The sequence below is a fragment of the Solanum verrucosum genome, unplaced genomic scaffold, assembly GCF_900185275.1.
Source record: "Solanum verrucosum unplaced genomic scaffold, falcon-dt-bn FXZP01000197.1, whole genome shotgun sequence".
Lineage (NCBI taxonomy): Eukaryota > Viridiplantae > Streptophyta > Magnoliopsida > Solanales > Solanaceae > Solanum > Solanum verrucosum.
In genome coordinates this window covers 720,975-736,355 of record NW_026020363.1, presented here as the reverse complement: position 1 = coordinate 736,355, position 15,381 = coordinate 720,975, and the positions used below count along the sequence as shown (strand labels likewise).

The window sequence follows — 15,381 nt, the reverse complement described above, 5'->3', positions numbered from 1 at the left end:
TTTTTTGTTTGTGTGAATGCACATGTTTTACCCATTTTATCTATTTAACTATCCACTTTTAAATGGATATTATTCGTCTTTACCCATTTTTAAAGGAAAAATTATATATAATAGCAAACTATTAATTCAAATTAAATGCTATAAATATAGTTTGATTTAATTGTACCTCATAGCAAACTGTTGCTATTTCACCTCTCTCCTGGTGAATCTCGCTCGCCACTCTCGTTCTCTCCCTCGCCTCTCTCCTTTTTTATACAAACGCAAGTGTATAAAGTGTGTTTGTGTTTGTATAAAGCGAGAGAAAATTGTATATATACATATATTTTCGTTCCCCTCTCTCCCCTCTCCCAGATCTCACTCGCCACTCTCCCAGATTTCGCTCTCTCACTCGCCTCTCTCACTTTATACAAAAAACACAAATTGTATAAAATGCATTTGTGTTTGTATAAAGCGAGAGAAAATTGTATATATACATATATTTTCGTTCCCCTCTCTGAGAGCTCGCTCGCCACTCTCCCAGATCTCGCTCTCTCACTCGCCTCTCTCACTTTATACAAAAACGCAAATGTATAAAATGCGTTAAAATTGTATATATACATATATTTTTGTTCCCCTCTCTCCCCTCTCCCAGATCTCGCTCGCCAATCTCCCAGATCTTGCTCGCTCACTTGCCTCTCTCACTTTATACAATTGATTTTTTGTGTATGTATACCAAAGCAGATTATACAACTGCTTTCTTTTGTATATGTATACCGAAATATACATATTTATGTTTGCTATGGAACGCAATTATGCAAACTTTGTTATATCATACAAATATGAATTTTGTGTTTGCTATATGTGAAAGTTGCTCATTTTTAAATGAGTTGGATACCCAACTCATTTAAAATGGATACATATGAACGGATACCCATATTAATTACCCATTCTGCCACCCTAGTTATGTGTCTATAAATAGTTTCCTTAGGTTTTTATGCAGACGTTGTCGGGTATACATTAGCGAGAAACGTGTTGTTTAGCTTTTGTCTTGTTACTTTGCTACAATGTTCGGACGCAAAAATTCAATTCCTTTGATTTTAATTCTACAAGTATCATGCACTCAATACACTTATTTTGCTTTATCATTATTATTATGAGTAACCAAACACCTTTTTGAGGTTGAATTGAATGACGGATAGTTCTTTTTGGATATGTGCAACTTTAATATACTATTAGTGGGGTATTGCTTGCTATTTAATTCTCCTTCTATTGGCTAAGATTAGTTGCAAATGTTAGTGATGCCACAAATTCTAGTTTTACTGAATATGAAAGTAAATTAGGCATGGAAGAATTAATCATCAAGAACTCAAGGTTTTAACCCATGATTAATAAGTTCACATAGAGGGTGTGTTTGGTATGAAATGTTTTCCATGGAAAATGTTTTCCTGGAAAACAAGTTGATTTTTGACTTATTTTCTCATGTTTGATTGGTGAGTAGAAAATATTTTCCGGAAAAGATTTTTAGTGTTTGATTTATGAATGAATTTTTTTTTTGAAAAATATCTTTTATTTTTACTAGAGTAGAAAATAATTTTTGAAATTGAAAATATTTTTTAAAAACAAATTTAAATTTTTTTTGGGGAGTGGGGGTGGTAGGGGGTGGGTGAGGGGAGGTCGAGGGTAGGGGTGAAAAATTGAAATTTTGAAGTTGAAAATATTTTTTAAAAACAAACTTAATTTTTTTTTTTGGGGTAGGAGTGGCGAGTAGGGGGTGGGTGGGTTGAGTGTAGGGGTGAAAAAATAAAATTTTGAAGTTGCAAATGTTTTTTAAAAACAAACTCAATTTTTTTTTTGGGGGGGGAGGGGGGCTGATCGAGGATCGGGATGAAAAAATAAAAAATTGAAGTTGAAAATAATTTTTAAAAACAAACTTACATTTTTTTTCTTTTCGAAGGGGGTTGGGGGACTGATATGGGGGTTGAGGGGGGGGGTAAAAATATAAAAAAATTGAAATTAGAAATATCTTTTAAAAATAATTTTTAATATTTTTTGGGAGGGGGTGGGGGTAGGGATGACGGTGGGTAAAAAAATTGAATTGAAAAATAAACTTTAAATTTTATTTTATTTTTTGGGGGGTGGGGTGGTTGGGGGGCTGGTTTGAGGGTAGCAACAAAATAAATTGATTTTTTCAACAAAAAAGTAATTGTAATTTGAAGTTGGAAGAGAGTTTTGGAAAATGTTTTTCTTAAGTTTTGAAGGGAAGTCATTTTCCTTAAATTTGAGGAAAATGAGTTGATTTGGAAAACATTTAACCCAACCAAACATGAGAAAATTGGAAAATGTTTTCCTTCATACCAAACACACCCAGAATATATGGACTCACTTGACAAATATCATCAGCAACATTCATCACCTAAATATATTTGATAAAATTATGGAATAAAAGATCGTTCAATAATTGGAAAATAAACGATATGGTAGAAATTTATGCACATAAAAAACAACCTGCTTAGTATCCGATATAAGCTAACCATCACGACAGGAAATAATCCTAATCTTTAGATCTATTTTTAGAAAGCAGTTAATTTTTACATTAAAACTATCGCAAAAACAATCTATTGCAATACATTGAGGTATAGGATTCGATAGAAAGTAGAGTAATTCATCCACCTTAAGTAAACTTTTTTTTCATTATATTTCTTGTGGGATTCGACCCCAACCTATTGGATTACTATATTTGACAATGATCACATTACACTAATTAAAAGTGTAATTTGATTGGATCACAAATTATTTATGTGCTTGTTTTTTCAGTTGTAATTTCTAACATTTTTTCTAGGGTATTAAAGTGGCAGATCGAAGATCTTAATTACTCAATTATATTTACGAATAACTTACTCTTACCGGCATATTCATGCATATATTATTGGCGACGATGAAATTATTAGTCAATGAGTTCACTAGAATTGATCTAGTGGTTGAGGTAAGCCACCACATTCTTTGTGGGCGCTTTCAAAAAGAGTTTTTATTATTTAATCACTAGTATAATTTCTTTTGAGATCTATATATCCTAATCTCTTGTAATTCTCTAAGATGCTCCATGGTCTAGAGTGGAATTTGGGCAGAAGTATTAGATTAAAAATTGAGATACTAATTGTTTATAATTAATTATTATATTATTTCAATACTTATTTAATTTATTTAATATTATGAATTAATGGTCAAGGTATGAAAATATTTTGTTTGACTGGTTGGTATTGTGTAACAACTAGTTCCTGAGATCATATCAGGCCTCGGAAGGATCAGGTGGTAGATGACAGCAGAAAGTGGGTTCCACGGACCCTTTCCACTGACGATAAAAAGAACATAGCCCATGAGGAGATCTGTTAACCTGGACTTGGTAATTGGGAAAATGTGGAGGGGTTTCATGGTCCCTTCCACGGATCCGGTAAGTTCCCACATACCGTGGAATTGACCGTGAACCAACCCCAAATAATTCAGGATCCTTGCCTTCTACAGGCTGATACACGGCCCGTAGGATCTTTCATATGAGTTGGCCCTCAAAACTCAGGAAACTCTCTGTCACGAGCACCTTCACAGACCATTAAGGGTTATATGGTCCGTGGAGGGCTTCCATGAAAGGTCTCCGTCAGTTATTAAGTCATGGGCTATTTGTTCTTTTCTCTCTCTTTTAAATTCATATTATGTCGTTTTGGCCTATTCTAAGAGAAAATAATTGACTCTTAAATACCTTAACCTCCCCCATTCACTCTCATTTCAATTTCTTCTCTTCCAAGTTTCTCTCCCAAGGCAAAATCAAGGATCCAAGCTTCAAGTGTCTCCTTCCTAATTCAAGCTAGTGTTTCAACCAAGGTATCTAAGAACTTCATCAATGAATTATTCTTCACCTATTCAGTCTCAAAAACCCAATTTCTCAAATTATGAACTTTCCAAAATCTAGGACTTCATGGTTTCTTATGGATTCTTATTGAACTTCGATTTCTTCTTCATGATTGATTTTAAATTGCATGAATTGATCTGAATTCCATATTTTCAATGAGTGCTTCATGAACCCATATTGTGTAAATGTTTTTTTTTCATGATCATAATTATGACTTTTTCACACGCATGTCTCAGATTATCAAATTTTCATGAATTATGATGCTTCTGATTGAAGTATCTCTCAATATGTATGATTATCATGATTTGGATGCTTTCAAATAAAGTATCCTTTAGATTATGTTTAGTTATCATGATTTAGGAGCTACATAGTATTTTATTAGATTTTTAGTATGATTTAGTATTATAAGATTATTATTGTTTCCACAATTAACATTACTTAGCACTGAGTGAACTTTTGGGATGAAGATTTCCATTTAGCATTCATGGACTTTTAGCAACAATCTCTAAGTCCCAGAACTAGATGCCACTATAGGGTTTTTCTCTGATAAACATTAGCTAATGGATCCACCTTAGCTCAGATTTCATGGTCCTTATCTTGACAAGTACGCCATTTTCTTTTCAGTCTGGGAGCAGTACACGAAACTTCATGTAATTCACATGGTTTATGTCAGTTAATGGTATCTCCCACAGTACGATATGATTTTCATATATTGCATGACCTTGTACTATGTATCTTAGATCAGATCATTAGTTTTCATGTGATGTTTACTTGGCCATTCAGCATGTTTTACAGACTTATCTTGTTCAGTTATCATGTTTTATGCATTTTCATCATACTCAATACAGTCCAAGTACTGACCGCATACTTTTTTGCCTATACTGTTTGATAATATAGGTTTTGAAACACATCATTCATGCCACAGTTAGTACAGACTTTGATCAACATAGTACCATTGTTGGTGAGTTATGTTTCATGGACGACCTATTAAGACTTTTTTCAGTACTTTTTTATAGTTTCAGATAGTTTAAAGTTTGTTAGGGACTTGTCCTAGAAACTTGTTATGAGTAGAGGCTTTCAGACATATAAAAGATTACCATATCAGTGTTTTGTATCAGATTCTCTCATGTGATATACTAGATTGTATTCAGACTTAATTCCTCTTTTCAATTATTCAGTCTATATTATGTTTCTTAGTTTCATGTCATGCCATGAGGCTAGCTTGGGGTCACTTGTGCCTCTAAGCGTCGTGTCGCACCTAGAGGGTAGTTTCGAGGCGTGAAAAAAATGGTATTCGAGCATCAAGTTCAAGCATCTTAGGGTGTCTGAAAATCGCATTAAGTAGAATCTTGTTTATGAGTGTGAAGTGCGCCACATTTATGAATAAGAGGCTACGAAATTTTTTAGGAAATACTTCACTTCTTTCATACTCTCGGTCGTGTGATAGGGTGAAACTCTATAAAGTTTCCTTCTGACTCATGTATTGCACATTTTTAGAATGATGCCTCCAATAAGAGACTATGTCTGAAGGAATTAGAATGTGGAGCAACAAGCACCACCGACTCCAATTGACCCTTTGGTTTAATAGGTCACTCATGCGGAGTTTAGGGCTTCATTCCAACTTCTAGCTCAAGTTATGACTGCTCAGGCCAACCGTGAGGTTGTAGCTCCCGTAAACCCAAATATGGGTACGACAACAACTATAGTCCGAGATTTCACTCGAATGAAATAGAGTTCAAACAGTCTCTAACTCTAAACACTAAATGATTAAGACAAAAAAAAATTCAAAATATGAATGATCATATGTTTTTAAACACTATATAATAAAATATTATAAAATTTTCATTTCAAAAAAATATATTACTTTTGGATAGAAAATAATATTTTAAATATTTACTCTTGATTAAAAGAATTAAATTATAGCACATACATATTTCAACAACAATAATATATCTAGTGTAATTTTACAGGCGGGTTTGTGATATATGAGTCTCAAAAAAATTAGTGTGCTAAAATAAAATTATAATAAGAAACCACACATGTATACATATTTCAACAACAATAATATATCTAGTGTAATTTCACAAGCGAATTTGATAAAATTATAATAAGAAACCACACCTGATTTGATCCGACCTTAACAGGTCCTTTAAAAGGTTTCTTGTAAAACAGAAAAAGAATGGACTTAGGGTGTGTTTGGTATGAAGGAAATATTTTCTAAAAAATGTTTTCCAATTGTCTCATGTTTGGATAACTTGAATGTTTTGAAAAATGTTTTTCAAATCAACTTATTTTCCTCAAATTTAAGGAAAATGACTTTCGTTAAAAAAGTAAGAAAAACATTTTTCAAACCAACCCCATCCCCCACCAAACCAAAGAAATTAAATTTTAAATTTTTTTTTTTGAAAAATACTTCAAATTTTAAAAGTTTCAATTTTCTTACCCCACTTACCTCTGACCCCCTACCACCCCCACCCCACAAAAAAAATTCTGAAAAGTTTGTTTTTAAAAATTATTTCAAATTTTAAAATTTTCATTTGTTTACTCCACCCCTACCCCAACCTCCTTACCAGCCTTGCTGACCAACCCCCCAATATTTTTTTTTAAAGTTTGTTTTTGAAAAATATTTCAAATTTTAAAAATTTTAGTTTTTTACCCCACTCCTACCCGATTCTCCTACTTGCCCCCTCCCCTACCCCCCCCCCCAAAAAAAATTAATCAAAAATTTGTTATTGAAATATATTTTTTTTTTAAATCATTTTTTTTCATGACTCCGCAACCAGCCCCTCACAAACCTGCCCCCCTCCCTCCAAAAAATAAAAAATTTCAAGTTTGTATTTGAAAAATATTTTAAAATTTCCACTCCCCCTCCCCAAAAAAAATATTTAAAAGTTTGTTTTGAAAATTTTTTGGGGTGTCGGTGTTGGGGTCAGGGTCGGGGGTCAGGTCCAGGGTCGAATGTCAGGATCAGATCCCGCATCTGTTGTCGAGGTCTTGTTCATAGATCAAGTGTGGGGTCGGGATTGGGTCTCAGTTCGAATGTCGTGTCTCGAATTGGAAGTCGGGGTCACGTCCTAGGTCAGATCTCAGGGTCGGATTCTGAATCTGTCGTCAGGGTTGTGTTGGGTGTCGTGATTATCAATTATCGGGATTTGTTCCGAGTTAGAAGCTATTTTACTAAAAATATTTTTTATTCTCAAATCAAAACTAAAAGATATTTTGTGTAAAATATTTTTTCATTCACCAACTAAATACTAAAAAGTATTTTCTACTCACCAACCAAAATGAGAAAATAAATTACAAATTCAACTTGTTTTCTTTGAAAAACATTTTCCTTCCTAATGAACACACCCTTAATGGCAGTTGTTTCAGAGAACAGTTTAATTTGTTGAGGTTGCCTGTGTATATTGACTAATCATCTCACTAGGCCGTCCTTAATATATAGTATGTTTAGATTAAGGGGTAAATAATATTAGGTGCGGTAGAAAGTGAATATTAATAAATGGGAGGACGCGTTTTTCCTGTATATGGTACCGAGAAAATCCGCCGTTCCGTGCACGCATTATATGGATCTCTTTGATATGGAAATTTTGCATTAAATTATATGAGTAGACTTTTTGAAGACCCAATTTTTTCCTCATTCATTTGTAAATTCCACTACTAACTAAATAATTATAATATATCAAACTGTCACTCAAAACTTTGCTAGAAAAAATGTGGAAATTTGTTAGAAAAAATGAATTGAGGATGATGAGTAGCTGCTTCTGGTCACTGCAGCTGCTTCTGTTGATCATACTACTATTTCCATGTCACTTGCGATTGCATGCTTTCTATCTTCCTGGAGTTGCCCCTGCCGATTTTCAAACTGTATAATTCTCCTCTTGTTACTCGAGTCAAGAGTCTTTCAGAAATAACCTCTCTACCTCCTCGAAGAGGTAGAGGTAAGGTGTGCGATTTACATATAAAGTTGTTTTTCTTATGAATAAGCCTACCTATTCTCAGGGAGACTCTCTCCATGTTAAAGTAAACAAGCTTTCATCCACGAAGACACAGCTGCCATACAATTATTACTTCTTGTCCTATTGTAAGCCTCCAAGAGTTACCAACAGTGCAGAGAACTTGGGGGAAGTTCTTCGAGGTGACCGTATTGAGAATTCTGTTTATACTGTGAGTTTCATATAGCTATCCAGTTTGTTAATACTAAAGGAAATTGTGGTATAGCTTGAATGTAAAATATAATACCGTATGTATATATTCTCCAGTTCAAGATGAATGAGACAGAGTCCTGCAAGGTGGCATGTAGAATCAAACTTGATGCTGTATCCGCTAAGAATTTCAACGACAAGATTGATGATGATTACCGAGTTAACATGTAAGGGTGAACAATCAGTTGAGACTCTTTGTTTGATTTTAACTATCCTACTGTTAATCATTTCTACTGATGTGTGCTCCGTTCCTCAAGTTCTTGTCTGTATAAAGAGCTTGCTATAGTTATAAGCTTGTTTATTGTTCACCTTTTTGTTGAGTACATTTTAAGTACAGTTTGTAGCTACTTCTCTTATACATTTGAATTGTTGTACAGGATTCTGGACAATCTTCCTGTGGCTGTTCCTCGGCAAAGAGTGGATAGAATGGGAGAAAAATCTTATGAACGAGGATTTCAAGTTGGATTTAAAGGAACATTTGAGGGGGTGTGAATCTTATTTCTTTTTCTGTTATCTTTTAATGTTTGTTTATTGATTGTAGAAGTCGGTTTTGCAGAGGAAAGAGAGAAGTTATTTTATAAATAACCATATGAATTTCAAAGTTATGTATCATGAGGATCTTGAGGCGGGCACTGCTCGTGTTGTTGGTTTTGAGGTTACTCCTCTCAGGTTTGAATAACTTCAAGCATTCACTTCCTGAATAAAACTATTCTTATTTTTCGTGTTCTTTTTTTCTGTTATTCTCTTTTGTGAAACGATGATTATACATTCAGAAGTTGAGGATATTCATGTTTTCTAATGTGCAGAGTTGGTGATTCCGTATAACTAATAGATCATCAGTTTGTTCTAGTTATAGGACATTCATGTTTTCTAACTTTCTCGATGCAGCAGTCAATTCTAGACTTGTGTTGGTTGATCATAGTTTCATGGCCTATTTTGCTATGCTTAATTACAATGAAAATTGTGCTATTCTAGACAAACTTCCTTTATCTTTATTTTAGAGTGAACTGCTTTCTCTCTTTCATTCTGAGCTCATTGGCTGTTTTTGAAGCAGTATTAACCATGAGTACAAGAAGTGGGATGAGGAGAACACTAAATTAACCACATGCAGGCCTGGGAAGCCAACTGTATTTGGAACTAACACTGTACCTCAAGAGATTGTTGCAGACAACGAAGTAGTGTTTGCATATGATGTTACCTTTGAGGTATATTCTTTTGTCATTAACACCTCCCATGTCCTCCCCTTACCATTCAGCTGTTTATTGGGATTTTAATCCTTTGCCAGTCAAGTAATATCAGATGGGCGTCACGTTGGGACTCATACCTTCATATGAATGGAGATCAGATCCATTGGTTCTCAATTATCAATTCTTTGATAATTGTGCTTTTCCTATCTGGAATAGTAGCTATGATAATTATGAGAACTATATACAGAGACATTGCCAACTACAATCAGTTGGCACAGGACGAAGTTCAGGAAGAAACTGGATGGAAGTTGATACATGGAGATGTCTTCAGGCCACCTGAAAACTCCAGTTTACTGTGTGTGCATGTTGGGACTGGAGTCCAAGTTTTTGGAATGTCCCTTGTCACATTGATATTTGCTTTAGTTGGGTTTCTTTCACCTTCTAATCGTGGTGGGCTGATGACGGCTATGGTTTTACTGTGGGTGTTCATGGGCTTATTTGCTGGTTACTCCTCTGCTAGATTATACAAGATGTTCAAAGGAGCAGCCTGGAAAAAAATGTCACTGAAAACATCCCTTATGTTCCCTACTTCTCTTTTCGCCGTGTTTTTTGTTCTGAATGCTCTAATATGGGGAGAGAAATCTTCTGGAGCCGTTCCGTTTGGGACAATGTTCATTTTGGTGCTACTCTGGTTTGGCATTTCAGTACCATTAGTCTTCGTGGGAAGCTTCCTTGGTTATAGAAAACCTGCAGCTGAAGATCCCGTTAAAACAAATAGGATACCTAGATTGATCCCTTTGCAGCGTTGGTACATGAATCCTCTAATCACAATACTTTTTGGAGGCATACTTCCATATGGTGCAGTGTTTATAGAACTGTTTTTTTATCTTGACATCCATATGGCTGAACCAGTTTTATTACATATTTGGATTCCTCTTCATTGTCTTCACCATTCTTATAGTAACTTGCGCGGAGATAACCATAGTAATAGCCTACTTCCAATTATGCTCTGAGGACTATCGTTGGTGGTGGCGAGCCTATTTGACTTCTGGCTCTTCTGCATTGTACCTTTTCTGGTATTCCATATACTATTTCTGTTCCGAGTTGGAGATCTCAAAGCTTGTCTCAGGTATTCTTTACTTTGGTTATATGTTGATTGGTGCTTATGCATTTTTCGTCGTCACTGGGACTATTGGCTTCTTAGCATGCTTATGGTTTATTCGGAAGATATATTCTGCTGTGAAGATTGATTGATAAGTGCCAAGAATAAACACTTGATTGGAACTTGTAAAACACATATTTTTCTTATTTAACTTTTCTGTTGCAAACACTCATTTTCTGAGATCTCATGTCATTAAATTGCCTAATTTCGCCAACTCTAACAACGTATATATAACTTTAGTGCTTTGAAGTTTGAACTCAATACTTGTATATTTAATTATCAAAACAAATTATTACCTAAGATTTCCAATTTTATCAACGTCCTTGGGATAATTTAAGGCAATTAATCTTTGTATAATGAGATAAAGGGAAAAATGATCAAAGTACTCAGATACAAATTTTTATGATGGTTGAGGCATACCATGTCATAATTGTGTGAGGGATTATTTTAATAGATAAAAATATATTTTGTTGAGTAGCAACTTAGTGAGAATGTTATATTTATGAACAAACACTATAAGTTGCAATTTTTATAATGTTAATGTAAGAGTAAAAAATATTTTGAAAAATTAATTAAAATTAGCTTGAATTTCAAGAATAAAAATTAATCATATAAATTGAGAGAGTATGTATATATGTAGGAGTTTATGGATGATTTTCGGTTTTGGGTTACATAAAAATAGTAACAAAGCTTATGTGATGGTCTTTCTGTTATATTTTCTTGTTGGAGAATATTTGATGCATATAAGTGTTAAACGAAATTAGAAAATTTGAGAAGTGAAAAAATTAATGGTATACCCCTTTCGTTTTTTTGTATTAGTTATTTACTTTTTCTTTACACGTTCTTTAAAAAATTAGAAATAAAAATAATAATTTACTCTTTAATATATTTTTCTTTTTGTAATTTTACAAATTTTGTTTACACTTTCGAAAAGAATTAATTGGGTTAGAATTAATTAATTTTTTTAATTGACAAATAATTTTAATAATTATTTTTAGTAATGTAGATAATTAATATATGATAGAAAAATAATATCAAATGTTAGGAGTAGGACGAATTAGGATAAATTTCATACTTTCAAAATTATGTGAAGATAACAAAAATAGCAATTTTTGAAACAATAGTAAAACAAAGGTTGAAAAGTTAAGCTAATGAGAAAAAGTTTAAAAGGAAAAGAGAGAAGGAACTTTGGCCCATTTTTCTGAAGATAGACCCATTAATCTACTTGGTAAATTATGAAGGAGCCTCAAACCACTTTTGTTTGCCGGATCAACTTATCCCTCAACTACCGTAATGACCAAGTAAGAGAAAGTCTTTGGAAGATTTTGAAAGGAAAATATATTGAAATAAATTAACTGATTAGAATAAGTAACAATCTCACTAAAAATTGATTAAATAAATAAAGACATGAATTGATAAAATCATTTAAACAAATAAACCATCATAAAATAAATTAATTCTTTCTTTTAGAGAATTTAATAAAGTTAAACTAATGTTAAAGGTAGAATCTACAATTAATAAAAGAAAACATAAAATGAGATTATAAGTGGGCCTTTTTCCCCAAATCAAATAAATAATTATCAAGCCATTGGGTCTAATCTTTTGTTGTTGTTGCCTGAAACATTTGACCTTTAGCCCATTTTCCTTTGTATATCGTTGTATACAATCCTTGCTTATCGTTGTATATGGCTATATCAGATGTATATTTTCTTGTATATCAGCCTCCAAGACCTGTATAATAACTTCATTCCATGTATATTTTAGCTTTCATTCCTTCGGATGATTGATGACGCTGACTCAAACATACAAAATTGTTTGGCTTAGCCCAACGAAGAGTGCAAAAGAGAAGGGGCCAGAATGACCCAATTGAGAAGAAGTTCATGCAAGGAAAAACAAAAGGAGATGAGAAAATATCCAACATAAAATAAAGATTATGCCTATTTGATTTTCAAACAAATCATTCGAAATATATTAATTTCAACATAGAATCAATATCAAGACACAAAAAGAAACTGGAAATAACTAATCATAGTGCAATAGGAAGATTTAAATACATAAGAAGAGAATGAATTAACCTTAATGAGACCTAGACAGCGACATTAGCCTTCTCCTTTTGTAATTAGCCCTAAAGCATGCTTTCCTCAATCTCTTTGTTTTCTCTTCAAGTTTCATGTATGATATTTCCTCCATCTTTCTCTAATACCTCAATCACATCCTTCAACTTTTCTTCCATCCCATTTCCAACTCCCTTCTCCGATTTCTTCAAATATATACTATTAGTATCATAACTTTATATATATACACACTGTTATGCTAAGAAATAAAGACTAGTTTTCAAAAATCAATTAAACTTTTAAGAAAAATCAATTGTTCAAAAGGAGTTGCCACTTTATTTTTAAAAAAATAAATTAAGAAAACTTGATCTTAAAGACTATAACAAAATTAAGTCTAAAAAATTAGAGAAAAAGATGTGAGGTTCTCATTTTCACTCAAGAAGGGTTTAAAGGTATTTGAAGTGTCCGATAACACGCGGTTATCCAATGACTAGAAAAAACATTTATTCTGACTAACTTTTGAAAAAAATACTTAAAGGGATAAATATTATTTAAAAATAATATAACTTAAACACTTTGAAATAATTTAGAAAGGAAAGCAAACTTTGTAAAAAATGTCAAGTAAAGAAAGCTAATTAAAAAAGACTATTTAAATGAAATAAATTATCATAATCAAAAGTGGTTCATCTTTAAGGGATTTAATTAAATTAACCAAACAATTAAAGTTAAAATTATACAAGCAAATAACAATCAAGCAATAAATCACATAATAAGTTAAATCATATTTCGGATTTAGCCAAAATTATAGAAAATCTGAAATCTGGCCCAATCCTTAGTTGCTGTTCGCCTGGACTAAGTTTTGGGCCAACTGCTGCTGCATTCATTTGGGCTTAGGCCCATTTTTGCTGTATATTCAGTTGTATACACTGTATACATTTTTGTATATCATGTATATCTGCGCATATGTTGTATATCATTCCGTTTTTTGCTTTCCGGGACCTTTAAATTTGCTTCCTTTCAGCGCACGACAGCTTCCTTTGATGATGCAGATTCGAAAAAACTCAACGATATGCAAGGGATGAAGTCCAAAATGGACTCGAATAAATTCATGCACAAACAAGATAATAGGGATTAGGAAAAAAAACTCTAAGTGGACATTTAAATGGTAAGCACGATTGACTAAATAATCAGTTAACTAAAGAAACACAGAGCATATTTCAATTTAAACAATTAACAAAACTTTGGATGACTAACAAATAACTATAGGGATGGCAATTGGGGGAGGGCAGAGGAGGGCAGGGCAGGGAAGCATTAAAAGGGGCAGGGTAGGGCAGGGCAAATATTATTTTAGAAAAAGTTTAATGGGTTAGGGCAGGGCAGGGCAAGGTCTGAAAATGGAGGATGAGATAGCTAGAGGAGAAGAATCGGTGAAGAAAGCTGAAAAAACCTCAACGATTTGGGGATTTTTCAGCTCCTAATACCGTGATTATGCAGCTTAAAGTACTAGTTGGAATTTTTTTTCCATATCTTGGTTTCATTATATAGTCACTGTCACTTGAATTTAATGGAGAAATATTTTGGAATTTTGTTGTTTTGTAAGTTAGTGATTAATAAATAGTAGTAATTTAAGGTGTGATTTAATATTTTTCTACGTTTCAACGGTGACAGAATAATAAGTGTGCTACATGTACAAAAAAAAAACCAAAATTTCAAATTTGCTCCAATTCCTACCAGCACTTACGGCCAGGGCTGTCTTAACCCCTAGACCACTAAAGTCATCACTTGGGCCCCATTTAAAAAAAGGAAAAAAAAATTAAATATACAAATTAATTAACTTAATTACCACTATATAGCAATAGTTTTTTTTTTCGCCTACATAACAATAGTTTTTTTTCAAAGTTAGGTTTTAATATTAAAAAATATATATAATATTAAAAAAAGGTCTAATAGTCCTCCACGATTTCTACTTTTTCCTTTTTTTTCTCAAATCTTTTACCCTTTCATGATTTACTCAAATTGATATTTATATTCTCTCCTATCAATAAAAGGTATCTTAACAAAGATAAAATTCTCTTTCTACTCATTCTAGTTGATTGTTCAATCATGAATACCAACAATTATTCAATTCTAATTCAACATAAAAGACATTGGGACACATCAGGTATTATTGATAATTCAATATTTAATTTGTGTTTTTTTATGTGATATTTCTAATTGAAAAATAATTATGATTTTGTTGTAGTATGCCATGTTTGATATGCGTTTTTTGTTTTACAGTTGAAAAAAAAATGTTAAAAATCATTTTTATAAAATTGAATTTTGTCAATAATGAGTCGTTTAATTAATGGTGAAAAATAGGCTGTTGTTGTTATTCACCAATTTCGTGTTTTGATTTTTTTTTTTTAATTCTTTGGTTTGTTATATATGGTTTTGAGGTTTATATTATAAATTATATTTATTGATTATGTGTTTTGGTAAGTGATTTGATGAAATGAGTTGTTTTTAATTAGTTTGGTGTAATTCTGATTTTTTTTTTGTGTCATTCAGACTTGTTTTTTGTTGTACATGATGATGATTTTTTTTTGTTTTTAATTTTTTGGTTTGTTTTGTATGGTTTGGGATCTATAATAAAAATCTTATTTAGTGATTATGTGTTTTCGTAAGTGATTTGGTGAAATTTATTGTTTTAAATTAGTTTGGTGTAATTCTGATTTTTTGGTGTCGTTCGGAGTTGATTTGTACATGATGATGATGTACGTATTGATTCAATTTTGGTGTAATTCTTATAATTTTTTGTGTCATTCAGAGTTGGTATTTCTTTAGATGATGATGGTGTACATGTTGATTCTATTTTGGTACATAATGATGGTGTAAACACCATATTTGAGTTAAG

General features: G+C 32.5%; 1 pseudogene; it reads left to right on the top strand.

Annotated features, from left to right (window-relative positions):
* Positions 1 to 7,543: 7,543 nt before the first annotated feature.
* On the top strand, positions 7,544 to 10,526 carry LOC125837793 (transmembrane 9 superfamily member 7-like; annotated as a pseudogene).
* Positions 10,527 to 15,381: the final 4,855 nt, after the last annotated feature.